Raw genomic sequence first — 16,114 nt, forward strand, 5'->3', positions numbered from 1 at the left:
AGAGCAGCATACTAAAATTGTGAGAGAACAGGAGGAAATGGCTTTGCAAGTGCTCAAGGCTGAATTTGCAGCAAGGCAGAGACTGGGAAGAGGCAGATTTCTGGGGGCAAAGCAGTATAACAGTTATGTTGAAGGAAGACAAATGGGGACTGGGTGCTTCAGAGATGTTACTATAGTCATTCAGTAATTCCCTGGATCCATCTGCTAGGAGTAGCTCCCAGCCAGCACGGAGCTCTGCGCTCTCCAGCAAGTCCTGGAGATGGTCACCTTGAAACTAATGTCCCACCATGGGGCCAGATGTGCCATCACAGGCTGGAGGTACCCTGGGGTGGGAGTCTCTGGCCCAAACCCACTCCCAGCAGGGCCAACGCCACAGCTGCAGCAGGTCACTGGCCTCCATGTCCAAGTCAGTCAGGGCATCCCCAGGGATGGGGATCCCCCACCTCTTGCACAGGGACAGGCTGTTTCCTTGGGGCCACATGGGGTTTCCCGTGCTGCATCTGTGCTGGTGGTTCTGGGGCCCTCGCTGTGCCCCTCCAAGCAGAGACTGGCCCCAGCATCTCCAGGACCCCTTTGGGCAGGAGAAGATACTGTTGGATCTTTGCCTCCTTGTCTCCAGCTGAGTAAGCCCAGCTTCTCCAGCATCTCCCTGTATGCCCTGGCCCGCACCCACCACTGCCAAGGTGTCCCCAGGCTTGCTCTGTTTTGGAGATCCCTTGGAACCCCAGACTGATCCCAGTACCCAGATGGGGCCTCCCCAGTGTGGAGCAGAAGGGCGTGGTCCCCCCTTTAACCTGCCATCCACCCTGTGTCGAATTGAAAAACAGGACGATGCCTCCAGATCGTCTTCAAGACACCTCATTTGGAAACACAGAATAACGTGTCTGGAGTGAAACTGTGCACAGGTACAGGGCTGTCCACCTGTGCTGGGACACTAAGCTCCGGACCATGTCACCTCCATGGCGTCCAAGGAGCAGGAGCAAAATGATATCTGGAGGCTCCTAGTCAAGCTCTTGTGTGGTACTCTCCTGAGCCCAGAGATGTTGCGGTCACATAGTGACAGCTCTCCTTCCTGCTCAGTCCCAGAATCAGATCCTGGAGGCTTTTTCTGGTTGCACCCTGTATTCATCCTTCACCTCACATGATTTGGGGAATTGCAATTTCCAAAAGGTTTGGGGATTTTGTCCTCTTGTGGTGCTGGCACCCAGGGAGGGCACAGGTTTCTTTCTCAAACTGGATTTTCTCAGTTCTCCCTGTAGGGGCAGCACTTGCCTTTCAAGCGAGTCTAAAGGAAGAAAAAGATCTGTATTTAAAAAACTAATTCCTGTTCCTAGTGAATGCAGCTCTGATAACAGGACTAACGTCAGCATGAGCCTGTACTAAGTGGATTTAGTAGTTATCATTTATTTTAGTGTTCAACTGGCTGCCTAAAGCTGCTTAGTGATTTGTGTCCTGTGTCACCATGCGAGCTCTATTCCTCAAATTAGAATAAGGTCTATAAATCAAGCCTCCCTTTACTATAATAAGAATAATAATAAAGATATTATGATTGTCCTGATCGAGTGTGGGCAATAGTCTTGCTCTGGACTGGAGATCTCCAGAGCTCCCTTCCCAGAACTGCTGCTGTCATGCCGCAGGCCAGGGAAATTAATGACACGATTTAAACAGAATAAATCTCTGCCTGGTTCCCTATATACCTTTCAGTGACACACTGGATCCTCTCATAAGACAGACGGAGGTCCTCTTACCAACTAAAAAATATATAAAGTCAGAGAAATCTATAGGGCACCAGGTTCTCCATGTGAGGATGAGTATCAAACATTATTCCAGCCTCAGTGCTAATAGTTTTTACTGTAACTGCCTCAAGATACAATGATCTGATGCTGCCTTTAGGCAAGGGAGAAGTGAGGAAGTGAGGAGAGAAGCTGATGCTAAGATTCTCATTTTGATGGCAAATTTTGGTAACTTGATTTACAACCGAAATCCAGGTGGAGCTAGCATACATGACTTGAAGAGGACTGGAAAAATCATATAAACCATATAAAACTCAGAACCATATAACCGCCTTGCTACTGCTGTGGGAGAGACACTAACCCCTTCAGGGTGGCTACAAAATTTATCAGTGTAAAAAAATGTTGTTTACGCCTCTGCTAATGAAAGAAAAGGCAACCACTAAGCACATTTGTCCTACAGATATTACTGAGGCTTGGACCTCTGTCACTTGGGCTGTGAGTGCCTTCCAGAGGAGACGATGGCAGAGGTTTTGAGGGAGGAGCGCGGGAAGTGGAGGCGCTCCCATCAAATTCAACAGGAGTTTTGTCCTGGCATGCCGGTCAGACATGTCAATCCTATTAGCAGTATTATTCATGGGTCACAGCACAAGGGCTGAGGGTTGAATGTGTTTGTTCTGCAAATTGGACTAATATTGTGAAGACCGTAAAAGAGGATATGTAACATGTTTGGCCTCTTGCTGGTATCTAAGATCACAGCATATTATGTTTCCTTGAAATTACATTAGCTCAGATCCAATTTTATGGTAACTTACAGCTAGGAAAGACTTCAATTTCATTAATAACAGCCACCATCTTTTTAACATTTAATACATCATAAATCATAGAAAAAATTTTGGTCTTGATTTGGAATGAGACAGCTGGAACAAAATTAAGTCTGAAACCCCTCGAGTTGGCCAAGGCATGGGCTTGCTCCTGAAAGGTGCTGCAACACCCAGGTAGCCTGGCAGCCAGCAAAGTGAGAGGCTGCGCTGAGTTTTTGGGTAAAAATGCATATCGTGGGGATGGCATCACGAGAGGTCATCTACAGCTCAGGTCAACACATCAGCCCCGTCCTAAAACAAGCTGTGAGTGGCTTAAACGCCTCTCGTGAGATGGGCCGTGCACATCAGTGCTACACCACTGGCTGAGGGACAGATTCAGAGCTGGGGACTGTCACACAGCTGTACCAAATGCCACATCAGTGCAGCGGCTTCACTGTCAGACCTCCTGGCAATCATTTTCTTTGCTGCAGTCACTTTTACAGTGACATTGCTGTTGTGACACACTCCAGTCGCACCTCCATCACTGGCTAGAAGCAATTATCTCCGCAGCAGTAATTTGACTGCCATTCTTCACCATCACTGGGTGTGATATCACTACTGTATGTGCACCCTTAGTGCAATAAGGATGTATTGGGCATGATGAATAAGCACCAGCGAATAGCTCGTATGGCATCACCCACTGTCCCACATCCCTCAGAGCTCAGCCTTGTACATCAAGTATTGCAAACGTCCTTTGACGCCCACTTAAATATACAGCAGTAATAACACAAGGCTAATAATAATAGTATTAAGTTGAGTGCTGAAACACAGGAAAGCTGTTTTTAACTGAGTGTGGCATGGCATTTTTGATGCAGGAAGGATGTTTGATGTAAATGTTGCGAGTATAATTCATATTGGGTATGTACGTGAATACAGATGTGATTTGGATGGCATGCACAGGACTTTTAGAAATGGAAATCTCATTATCCTAGCAGTAATTCAGGACTATTAGAGGGAAGCTTAGGGTCTTTAATCAGCAAGACTGTATTAGCATAACAGTTAATTGCAATAAAGTAAAAGATGCTGATTAAAGAACATTTTTCTCCACCTAAGACCTGCTACCTACTATATGCAAAAACATCAGTGGGCCAAATCCTGCCTCTGATTTGTTGAACCCTTCTCCTTCTCCCCAAGTCAAGGACAGAAAAGGTGGGTTTGCATCCTGTAAGGCTGGCCCCGAGCTGCATATCTTTTGCCCGATCTCGCAACAGGAGGAACGCAGGCTGCCCTTTGCGCTTGTTTGGCTTCCTGCTCCTGTCGATGGAGCTTGATGAAGTGCAAGCATCTTTGCACTGAGACCAGAAGCTAAGGCCCCAGGTGAAAATGCACGGCTCTTCTGCCTAATTTGACAAAGCTCCAGCTGGGGGAAATAGGAGGGCTTGGCGATGCTGTTACAGAGTTGTGCCCAATCCCAGGGACAGCCTAGATTAACATGTGCACATCTTCTTTTACCAAGCTGTAGAAATAGTGACATCTCGTAGGGCAACAGCAACCAGCCACAAGGGCAAGGGAGGGAACATTCCCAGGGCTGTAACTGAGACCAGGGACACTGCTGTCCCTGCTAACCTGCCCCATCCCCAACCCACAATGTCACAAGCTTAAATTTGCAGCAAGTCCTGCTTGAGCAGCTGTTACCACAGAGTATTCTTGATCTGATGTTTGCAACAGTATCATTAGTGTTTATCCTCTGCAAAGATATATTACTTCAGGCCATGTGGTGCAGTCAGGGCAGGATTCCTCATATCCCTGCAAAATATCCAAGGATCAAACAGTTCATTCTAGATTATTCAAGATTTGGACCAGAATCATGCATGAAGCCGTCTCTTTCATAGGATCACAGTGTCACCACAGTGCTGGACCTCTTGAGGTCCCTACTCCACCTCCTGCTTGCAGCAGGAGTCACCTCCCATCTCACTGGGGGTTGGATGCTCCAGGCCCTGACCTGCTTGGCATCAGCAAATGAAGCCAAGGACACATCCCTTTGTGTGGGAAAGAACACTGCGTCTTTCTGCTTATATATGATGCACTGGGCTTGTTCCCTTTTAAAGGCACTTCTCTGGCATATTTTAAAACCCACTGATCCTGAGGTGTCAACAGCTTTATTATCTCCATGCCCTGGGAGCTGTTCTGCAAGAAGTGTGGCTGAGAGCAGCAAAGGGCTGTAACTCAGAGAGCCAAGTTCACCATGGCAAAAAATTCCTTCCCAAACTGGGTACAAATAAAACTGCATGTCTTCTTTGCCCCGGATAGGAAGCCTCGCTGGGAGCTCGACATGCCATTTCTTTCCTTTTGCTGCCACTTGAAGCCTTTCTTGGATGTTGTCTGAGATGGTCCCTGTATCCTTCTCTGCGTGATGCTCCAATCACAGCTGCGCTCCAAGGGTACAGCTCCCATCATGCTGGTTGCCCTCTGTGCCCTGGAGCTGCTCTTTACCGTTGGAGAGATTGAAGACACCTCGAGATAAATGTCTTTAACTGTAATTTGTCCTGAAATTGTTGATTTAGGAAGATCATTGGGTTCACATCTGGCAGGGCACTCCTGCGAGGTCTCCTAGTTACGATGCTCCGTCTCAGCTGACTCACCCAGTTCAGTCTTAGCTCATCTCCTTGAAAAAAATGGCCCATAACTATGATCTTTCTTCTGGCGATGACCACACATTTTTCAGGGTTGGTCTGCTTTGCCTTCAGTTCAAGTACAAGAACTTCAGTACCGGCTGTCATCATGGATCTAGCTGCCCTCAGCTATTTCTGGGCTCTCACACAAACCTCCTATATAACCTTTAGAAAATAGCTTAGAATAGATCCCTTCCTCCTCCCTTTAGAGACTAGAGCTGGATACAGGCACAACAGCCATCTCCATGGAGAGCAGAGAACAAAGTGAAGCAATTTTGCTGACTCCTAATGTCTCCTTTCTGTCTCAAGAAATACCTCTTTTTGTTTGTTTGTTTCTATATTGGGCTATTTATAAAGGACTATTCATCTTCCCTGGGTGACACAAGCACAAGTAGTTCATATAGGAATGGCCATACGGGGTCAGATGTGAAGTCCCATACATCTCCACCAGTGCATAGGGAGCACAAAACTGCTGCAGCGAGACTTTCCCGGTGCCAGGCTCAGTGCCGCAGGGCTTCTCACAGGTTCTCTTTGTGTTTAACAGCCCGTGATTATTTTCAGCTAAAAATAATGTGCTCTAAGGTCTTGGAAGAATTAGTTGGCTTTCCTACACCAAGAAGAAGTGCTGACTTTCTGTGTCAGTCCAAAGTTATTCTTGGTAATGAATTAGCCCTCGTTCAGACCACAGGTACTTTAATGGGGTACTTGATTCTGCCTGCCTTGCTCATGGCTGCTTCAGGAGCCAAATGCCAATATACGCTCAGGAGTCAAACACAGAGTGCTTTCATCTGGGAAAAGAAAACCTATCAACATTGCCAAATTATCCAAGAGGAGATCTGCAACCCTGGCTGGCATAGTGAAAGCTTTTGCAAAGCATGTTTTTCTTGTGCAAAATACGTAGGGGCTTAAAATCATAATAATGTCATAGTTTCAAATGCAACCATCATTTCTCCTGATTAAATAAACAACTCATAAGAAAATACTTGTTCATTAGCAGGAAGACTTATTTATAATGGCTACAGAAGATACAAAAGGATATTCAGGCTGCCATCAGCAGCTTTGGTATGACCAGGAAACCCTGGGTGGGATCTTTAAACACAGAGACCACAAGTATTTTGTTCTGTGTCTACTTAAATCAGAGTAAAAATACACTGACAACAGAGGGAGCAGATTGACTTTTCAAATTTTCCACGAGGTAAACAACAGGTTTGGCTAAGTACAACAAACTGATTTTTACCTTATGAAAAGTTTAAAGGTAGTTTTGGAGTTGAGGGGTGATGTAAGGATGGCATAAGCCATCATTTCAAATGAGCGTGTTTTGTAAACTTGCTCTGCAAAAACAGGCAACGTCTGTTTGTAGTGAAACAGTCTGCTTCAACCTCAAAGTTTAGCTGGAATTTCTCAGGCCAAAATTATAGGGAAGCTAAACCAGTGTATTTATAAGAGGAACAAGCTGCAACCTTTTCATGGAAGAGGGAATATATTACAGTTAGCAACAAGATCCAAGTGCCACCTTTTTTTTATTTTAATCTTATTCCAACCCCATGATTTCCCAAAAATAGACTTACCAGGAATGTCACGTTCATCTTGATTCAGGTAATGATATTTATACTTTTACATTGGATGGGATTAATTTTCCTATCCTGTTAATGCAGCATGTGATTATTAAGTATCTTTACCGCACGCATAGACATGTATTTTCTGTGTCAGAAAGGAAAGCAACTGGCATTTTAAATTACTGAATGATGATTGTAGGTGACTGTTTTTCCTAAAAATTAAGGAATTCCTTTCAATATGATAAATGGTTATAAGACTGCCTTTTATACTAAATCAGTTCACAAGAGAATTTATTTGACAGTCACAGGTTGTGGGTCTACTGAAGGACATTTTCCGCCCCTCAAAGGCATATGTGTTAATGTAGTGAACATGTGTAACATCATGTTATGGAGTAAAGGTACTGAAATTTCCCAAATGATGGGTTTGGTACTAACACCTTATACAACTAGTGCTAGAGATCAGATCTAGCCAGACTTCAATAAGGCTCATTTCACATCCACACCTAAAGGTCAGTGCCTGAGCAAAAGGGGATCCGATGACAAGCATTGAAGCAAAGTAAATTATTATCCTGACATTTTAAGTAAAAGGTTTTACAAAATCAATACGCAGCCATGCGCCATTGACATATCAAATGCAAAAGTGAATTACAAGGGAAATGTGCCAAAAAGAAAAGATTTTATCCTGACATGAGTGGAGGAAACACAGACATTCAATCAAGGTAAATGTCAAGGAAGCCAAAAGAAGTAAGAACTCCCACTCTGCACAGCACTATTTCCCCAGTCATAAAAGCAGTGACTTAAAAATGAGACCCTGCTGCTTATGAAACTCTGAAGCCTGACTTCAAGCCTCCCGAACAGACCAGCTCATTGCCTTCAGCAAAACCACAGCAGACCTTATAATCCCCCAAAGAAAGCAAGAAGAAAAATGCTCAAGTTTGACCACATTATCAAGCAGCACTCCCCCACATACAGCTGGTTTCTGTACAAGAGCGTGCAGAAAGATTCGTTTCCTCAACCACGTCAATAACAACAAAGAAAAACTTACCCTGTTCTGTTTCATTTCAAAAGAAGCTTTCCCTTCTCTTACAGGTGGGGTTGCACTGGTCCCTCTTTCATGGGCTGTTTCAGGAGTTTCTCTGACACCCGCCCCCAGGATGGAGACCCCCTGCCTTCCTGGGGACCTGTCCCAGGGCTGCTCCCTGCTCCAGGGGAAGGTGTGCTTCCCCGCATCCAGCCTGAACCACATGGGCTGCAATCTGGGGCCACGGCCCCTTGCATTGCCTGTTGCTGCCAAGAAAGGCTTGGCTCTGACCTCTGTGTAACTGAACAGACTCTGCAAACAGACAGGAACCTGAAGAGGGGTAAAATGTCCCAAGCATATTCTAGATTAATTCTTTTTTTTCTTTTGAGTTTAAGTGGTTTCTTCACACACATATAAGAAAATAAGATGATTTTCATAGCCCTTCACTTTCAGCACAAGACTTAAAAGGCATTCCTGAAGCAGGACATGTTAGCACCATTTCTCTATCCTCCCTCTCTCTAGGCCCATGCCATGGGCACCATTATTGTACTGTGCAGCACTTTTCAACCCTGTATAAAGAAGAGTAAATGAATTTACGTTAATGAATGGTAAATCCAACCTACAACTCCCTTTTCCTTTATCCAAGCAAAAAGCGTTACTGACACAAACTGATTTTGAGGGGCAAGCAGACAAAAGTTTTTAATTTGTTACCACAGGCTTCAATGGGGAAGTTAAGGATTTTCTAGACAAAAGATTAAGACTCAGCTAACTCCAGCTGAATGCCTCTTTCTGTTCATTCTCATTTTGTGTTGCAACTGCTAACTGTGCTAAAAGAAAGACCCTGATGACTGACGTGTGGGTTCATTCCCGTTATTGAAATCTGTGCTCTGAAATGCAGACAGGATCAGCTGAGCTCTTGGCAAAGCTGCAAAGCAAATCAGCATCTTTCCTCTGCAAAGCTCTGTTTGCCATCAGTCTCAGCCTGGTTTTGGGTGGAGCAAAATGTTTCCAAAAGCATACACAGATTATATGGTTTGTTTGCAACCCACGCTGCCTGGAAAACATGAAAATGGCTAAATACGCAAGAGCTAAACCTAAACAAACTGTGAACGTGGAAAACAGATTTGCAGTCAGTCTGAGTGTGAGATTTATTGACAACTGGTATGGACTGCCCTTGCTACTTCAACCATGATGTACTTTTGACATGGCTGCAGACCTTGGTGAGGACAGAACAAGCATCTGTCTTCATTTTAGTGCTGAAGGGATCTAGGAGTCAATTCTTGATATTTGCTTCTCCTCTTGTGTGAGGGTATTGGGAAGTACAATCCCCTCTCGGGCTTCCTAATGCCTCACCATCTCTCAAATGTAGATGAAAAGAAAGCTAAGCTTCACAAAATAGGGCAACGAAGAGCACACAGAGAGGAAAACTGAGCCAGAAGTGAGTTGTTACCTCCCATGGGAAAAAAAAGTGACAAACTTAACTAGTCCAGATAAGAAAGAAATTTTGAATGGAACTTAAATTGCCTCCAAACTTCTTGGAGGCCCTAAAAATATCCGCAGAACAGCCTCTTACATCTTTTGGCAGATAAAAGTCAATGTGGCCTAGGTTTTTCTAATGATAATGTGGGCGATAAACACTTTTTTAAAGAAAAGAAAATTTATGAACAGCAATAGAAAATGTAGAAGGAATTCAAAAGCAGGATCATAAGGATAATTTACTGCCTTAGGATTGGGAGAAATGTTACTGGACAACATTTTATTTACTGAATCTCTTAAAAAGGTGGCTTGATCATGAAGAAAGTCTGTCTTGTAATTTTAGAAAGCTGCTGACCAGCTGTGACTGTACATCTGCTGAGTAAATTGGCAAACTGCCCCCATTTCCAGTTCTTCATCCTGAATGATTTAACAAAATGTGGCTTTGAATGCAGCATGGTACAGTTGGATTCGTTTCACACCAACTCCTGACACTGAATTTTTCTGAAGCTCTTTCAGAGCTTTTCCGTCCATCTTTTCATGCAGGGATGGATGGCACCATCCATCTGAGCTCAGTATCTGCCATCAGAGGCAGGTAAACCACTTCATTCCTCTCACTGAGCTCAGTAAATTTATCTTGAGGTCAGTTAGGTCATTTACTTTTACTGCTGGAAGGCTGTTCCCAAAGCTGCTCTTTCCAGATTAGAAACCTCCTAACATCCAGCCCACGTTTACTTGTGTCCAGTTTGCACACATCTGCGTGTCCTCTGGTGAGACATGCACCACCCCAGCAGTGCTTCTGTGCAACTGCTGCACTTGGGTGAATGTGACTGTGGATGGCCAGCACTGGTATGCAGCTTCCCAGATGCACTTGCAGCAATACCCGCGGTGGGTAGTGTTAATCTTTCCCTATCTCTACAGATAATGTCTCTTCTGACCTGACTTAAACTCATATCTGCCGTTACGTGGCTATGCCACATGCATAGCTCACAGTTGCCTGGAGATCAGCCGGTCTGTTCAAGCCTTTCTCTTCCTTTGTTATTTTGAGCTGATGAATTTGCAGTAGAAATCCCTGCCATTTGCTACAAGAGCACAATTTTCACTGTTAAATTTCAGCCCATCTCTGACTGGTTGTTCTCTGTACTTGGTCACTGTCCAGCTTTGTGCTGTCAGCAAACTTCATTATTATGGCCTTCTTTTGGCCATCCAAGCCCAAACCCAGTCTGACAGAACCATTAAAAAAAAGGTTGCCATGGGATTAATTATTACACTTGCCAATTCTTTCATGATTCACTATTCTAATTAGTCCCCTGGCTTGAGCATGTTACAATCTTTGAGCTTTTTTCCTGCCTTCTATTTGGTGAAAATACAACCCAGAAATTTACCTTTTCCATATATAGAGCACACATCCACATTGGGTAGTTTCTCTCCTCCTCTTACTTATGTGGAAATAGAAACTGTTATTACTGATTTTTACTCTTGGAAAACCCAGTTTGGCTGGATTTTGAGGGTTTCTGAATTCATCTCTGAGTTTTTCAAAGCCATTCCACAGCCTGAGTGTATTTGCTGTGTGGGATCATGATACTCAATAACTGGAAGAGCTTGACGTGCTCCTGAAAGACAAGCCACTTAATTATGGGGTTGTCATGCTGATGGAGCTGCCCACACAGGGTGAAGCCACACTGCAAGACCAGAAACTCTGCTTGCAAAGAGGTCAAACCACTTACGATCCTCAAAGGTTTCTACATTTTCTGGGAGAACAAGCCATGTGACACACAGCCTCATTACGACATAGCCACGCTGATCTAGCCATTTAAACAATATCATGCCAGAAGGGAGAGCACATTATAGCACTCAGCGTTTCTGAGAGCGCTGTGTTCCCCATATGTGACCAAACAGGACTGGTATCCCAAGCACTGGGTGGCTAACTGAAGAAGCGGAGTGGCGAAAGGCCACAGGAACAGAGATACAAGCACAGTTATGGAGATGTAGTTGTACTTGGGGTTAATTGAGGTCAAGGATGGCCTTTCCCATCTGCAAGCAGGCAGTGGCTCTGCCCTAATTGCAAGCCATTTAAACAAACTAGCCAGATGGAAAAGCAGGCCCAGGGAGGCTGGGAGAAGACTTTGACCCCAACCTCAAGGAGATCACATTGAGCAGCTTTGAAGTAGCCACCCTTCGCAATGGGAGGGAGGGACCGGAAAGGTGATCTCCAGACCAAGCAGCCCAGTCATAGACCTCCCACTGACAACTGTTGACAAGTCACAGTGCTGCAAGTCCCAAACTGGAATGACAGGCAAGTCAGATAGCAACCAAAAGTACTAGAAGATGGTGTCTCTATCTCTGTTAGGGTAGAATGGATGAGATCTGAACTCAAAAGCAGTGATTATCAGCACATATGTTATTCCTTTTCCAGTTCTCCAATTGCTGACCAAAATGTGGCATCAGCTAAGGAAAACACCGTCGCTTTCCAGATGAGCGACAAATGTGCTTCTGCTCCCTGCTCACATGCACAGAAGACAAAGGACCCCCCAAAAGAACAGAAAGTGCCTCTGAAGAGTCTACAGTTCAAAGGGAAGCAGGGAGGATCTGGCAGGGCGCCCAGATTAAAGCGATTTTGCACCTAGGGTACAAAAACATGCATCCAAAGTGAGCACCACTCTGCTGACATGGCTTTGCACTGGAGAGCAGAGATGTGATGCCAACTGACAGAGGATCAACAGCCTGGGTTTCTGGATGCCACCATCTCACTGAGCAGCAGCAGAATCTCAGCTTTTCTTGCTGAGCACAAACAGAAGCAGCTGCATGTCAGCCAGTGAAGTTCACAGGGAAGAGGGTCACCCTCCTCAGGGGAGAAATAAAACCAGCTCAGTTATCATTGATGTTACACAGTGCACAAGAAACTCCCAAAGCTAATGTAGTGGTGCATCATCTCCAAGTGTGAAGGCATGGACCAAAATCAAGCTGAGTTGCTCCAAGCCTGCACCCTCCACCTTCTCTGAGTCTCCACCACACCACCTCACCTTTCTGACCCTCCTTAAGCCAGATCAAACTCACCATCAGCTCACATCTACCCTGCCCCATGCCTCCTGCCCAGGCCAAGAGCCAGAACAGTATCACAGCTCATGTAGATCTTCATACCTGGGCTGCCATCTGCGCCTTGGCTAGGCTAAGCCTAGCGCCAGCCTGCAGCCCAGAGCCAGCCTGCAGTCCCTCCGCTGCTGCCAAAAGCCAGTGGCAGCATCTCTGCAGGGATCATCCGGTTGAATAAGATAGAATTGGGTGGTCTGGAGCATGCACTGCCTTTGGATCTTGTTGGGTTTGCTTTCTGCCTTCAAAAGTTGAAATTCACTTACTTATGGAAAATAACTAAACACCAAATGAATAGAGGATAGCTTTCTGGTCTGAGCTACCTCTCCTGAGGCTATGCAAACCTTATTCTGAAAATGACACCGAATGGTGAGGCCAGCGTGTCCAAATAGCACCACTCCCCCGTTTCTTACTTCCCTGTTACTTTGGGACTGTGAAGCTCAAAGGCTGACAACAACTTCTCATATTTCCTCTCCTAAAACCACGGCTGGCCATCAGATAATAAGGAATGGCTGCCAGCCAGTAGGAAGAGATCCTTGCTTGGAGATCTGTTCCTTGAAAGTAAAGAAAATGAAAGGACAGGTTGCATGAGAAAGAAAGCAGAATACAAAATTAGAGGCCAACACTTTTTCCTTCCTGGACCATGTAATTAATATCATTGGTTTTCAAAGTGCTATATGGAGAGCTGAAACCTAGAACTGTTCCTTACCTCTACAGATGCAGGCAGTGAATTCTGTAGTATTTGAATTATCTGAATGCTCAGACTGGCAATGGGAGCAGTTTCTTTGCTCCTGGAAAGACCAGCTAATAACATAGACTCAGCTGGGGACATACTAAAATATGCTTTCTCTGCCCTTTGACTGCTAAAGAAATATATCGCCATTAATGGCAATTACAGGACATCAAAGCACTGAGGAACAGGAAGGCATTATAAGAAAAAAAGGTGTTTTCAGAAGAGGTTAGCGCACTGGCTTTCTCAGTTGCATTTTGAATATAGCTTGGTTTGGAAATTGACACGTCTAAGTAAAATCCATAGAAGAAGCAGAAATAAGGAAAATATTCAGGACAGTTGTTTGAAACCGGTTTGACTGCACTGTAAGAGAACAAAAAAATGCTAGAGAATGTAAATGTGACTTATGAATTAACCATCCCCAGCATCACCGTACTTGAAGATGGAAAGAAATGAAAAAGATAGAGGAGAATAAAAGAGAGAACAATTTGATATGGTTGCATTTGAAGCAGGCATGTTTGTAATTTTTTTTTGGCTTCTGATTTAACCGTAAAAAAGATACAAGGACTAAAAAAGGACATCGCAATACTTGTGGAGGGTGAAAATGGCAACTTGGCTGCTATGTAAATGCTTTGTCTGGAGTTTTGGGGTATGAACTGGAGCTGTTCTCCAGAGAGAAGATAATGCTCTATGTGAGGATAAGCTTTGATGGAGGAAAAGTGGTATTTTCAGACCCAGAGGCTGCACTTGATGAAGTGGCATCAGGCAGGTTGGTACCTACCCAATTTCTAACTCACTTGGCCTGTTTGTCTCTGACACATCATGGAGCTATCTGAGCAATGATGTTCACATACCTCAACTTAGGCTGCGTAGGCGCTGGGCGTCTGAGTCATGTGGTCTTTCTTTATTGCTGAAGGTGACAAACACCCTGCACAGAAGTCCTGAAAAGAGCCCAGCTTCATGTGCAACCATTTGGATAATGCAACAGTTTCAGCAGAGAGCAGCACTCCAAAATTCCCTATGTGACCAGAAGCCACAAAGGCCTCTATGGACTCAAACTCCATCAAATATGAAACTTGTTATAAAAGCAGGTCTTTCTCTTAATGTTTTCAAAAACATACTATGAAGAGGAAATAATTAGGGGTGACTCCTCACAGAATTTTACTGATAATGTTTTTCCCCATCTTTATAGATACATAGAAAAAATCTTGTGAAAGCCACCCAAAATACATAACTGAATGATCTAATGTGATATGATAGGATGTGACAATTTAATGTGATATGATAGGAGCAAGTAAGGGATCACGGTGGGGGGGCAACTGTCTTCACATGACAATTCAGGACATAGAATTCCCTTTCTGGAATGGAAACTGCTATCACAAATCAGTTTTATATAATTACCTTTTAAATTCACATTTTGAAAATCTAAAGATTTATAATCTCTATTGAAAAATTCTATGAGTTCTCTTTTTCTGTCTCACACGCATAAGCTCATGTGCACGGTGCTGTAATATGCAAAGTCATTTTCCTACTAAAACCAATTACAGATTTGTTACAGTGATTAATTATGTGGAAGATGGAATTTATATTTTTCTTGGTATTTTATAAAATACCCTCAACAGGTTTCAAAACAACCTAAGACAGTATTTTCTGAAAACTTCACTGTAGGTAGTTTCATGCTGGTTTTCTAAGATGATATGCTAGAAATGATTTGTGGTTAGATATGCCTAATATAAACTAAAGATCATATGAAATGATGATGGAGAATTTGCATTTTTCCTCTCGGGACCTCTTGTCAAACTGAAATCCAAATTACTTCTCTGCACTGGTCTTGAAATGCTTACTTACAAATTTAGTCCAGCTATGTAAAATTGGAAAGCTCCCAGGAATCATTTTTGAGGAACCATTTACATCTAAAAGAGCTGTACTAGACAAATGATCAAAACAATTTTGTTTGTCTCACTGATTCTGAATTACCACTGTTTCATAGTAGACAGCATCCTTCTGTTTAAACAATAACTAGTTATTAGCCTCACCTTCTTGCACAAACTTGTATTTTCCATGTTAAACCTGAGCCCTTTCCAGCACAGCTCCATGACCTCTGAAATGCATATGCAATCATTAAGAGTTTGTTTATCTGCTTAATGTGCTAGCAATTAAAATGAGGCACAGTGGGTGTTCCATGTCTCCACTGGGGAGATGTCTTCTGAATCACCATGAGATCGTTCCCCCTTCTTTCAGATCCTTTAGTGTAGCTTAAAGACAGCAGTAGGGTCTTGATGATACATGCAATGATAGAAACTGGTATGAAGAATACTTGGTGTAAAATCACCTTGTGCATGAAAACACTCCTTCAAATATTTTAAATACAAAATAAAAGTCTAGAAACTGGCCATATCCCGTGCAGAACTGGAAATATACTGTTAGATTTTTATATGTTCATTCAAAACGATCTTCTGTGTCCTGATAGAGAATCAGATTTTGCTCCTCCTTCCTGAAGTTACCATTTCAAATACTTCTGAACTCTAAAGAGGAGACAGAAACTTAACTTAGGTTACAAGTGCCAAACCTGTCTGCCTCTCAGCACTGTCTTTGTTTGCTACTTACTTAAAACTGCCTGGAGATCCCAGCGCAAGAAAAGCAGCATGCTGTGCAAGGCTCCAATGAATAGGCCACAAATGGCAACAGAAACAGTCAAGTAGTTTGTGCTGTGACCGAGACATGGCTGAAACAAAAGCCCCAACAGAACTGAGTGCATTACCTCTCAAGTGAGATGAAGTTGTTGACCGCTGACATATTTGCTGCTAGGTATTAAGAGGTCACAAATCCAACCCCTTATTAGTCGCATCTCTATGAAACATACAGAACAAAATCCTCACTGTCAACAATTTTTGTTATATACCCTAAAAGTCTCCATTATGCTTGGTAAGATGTAACCTTTCACACTCAGAGGGTTGAGCCAAAGCCTTCAACAAGATAATTTAATTTGCATACTGTACTATTTCCTTTCCCAAAGCCACCAGGAAACATGGTAAGTAG

This window comes from Haliaeetus albicilla, chromosome 11, assembly GCF_947461875.1.
Source record: "Haliaeetus albicilla chromosome 11, bHalAlb1.1, whole genome shotgun sequence".
Lineage (NCBI taxonomy): Eukaryota > Metazoa > Chordata > Aves > Accipitriformes > Accipitridae > Haliaeetus > Haliaeetus albicilla.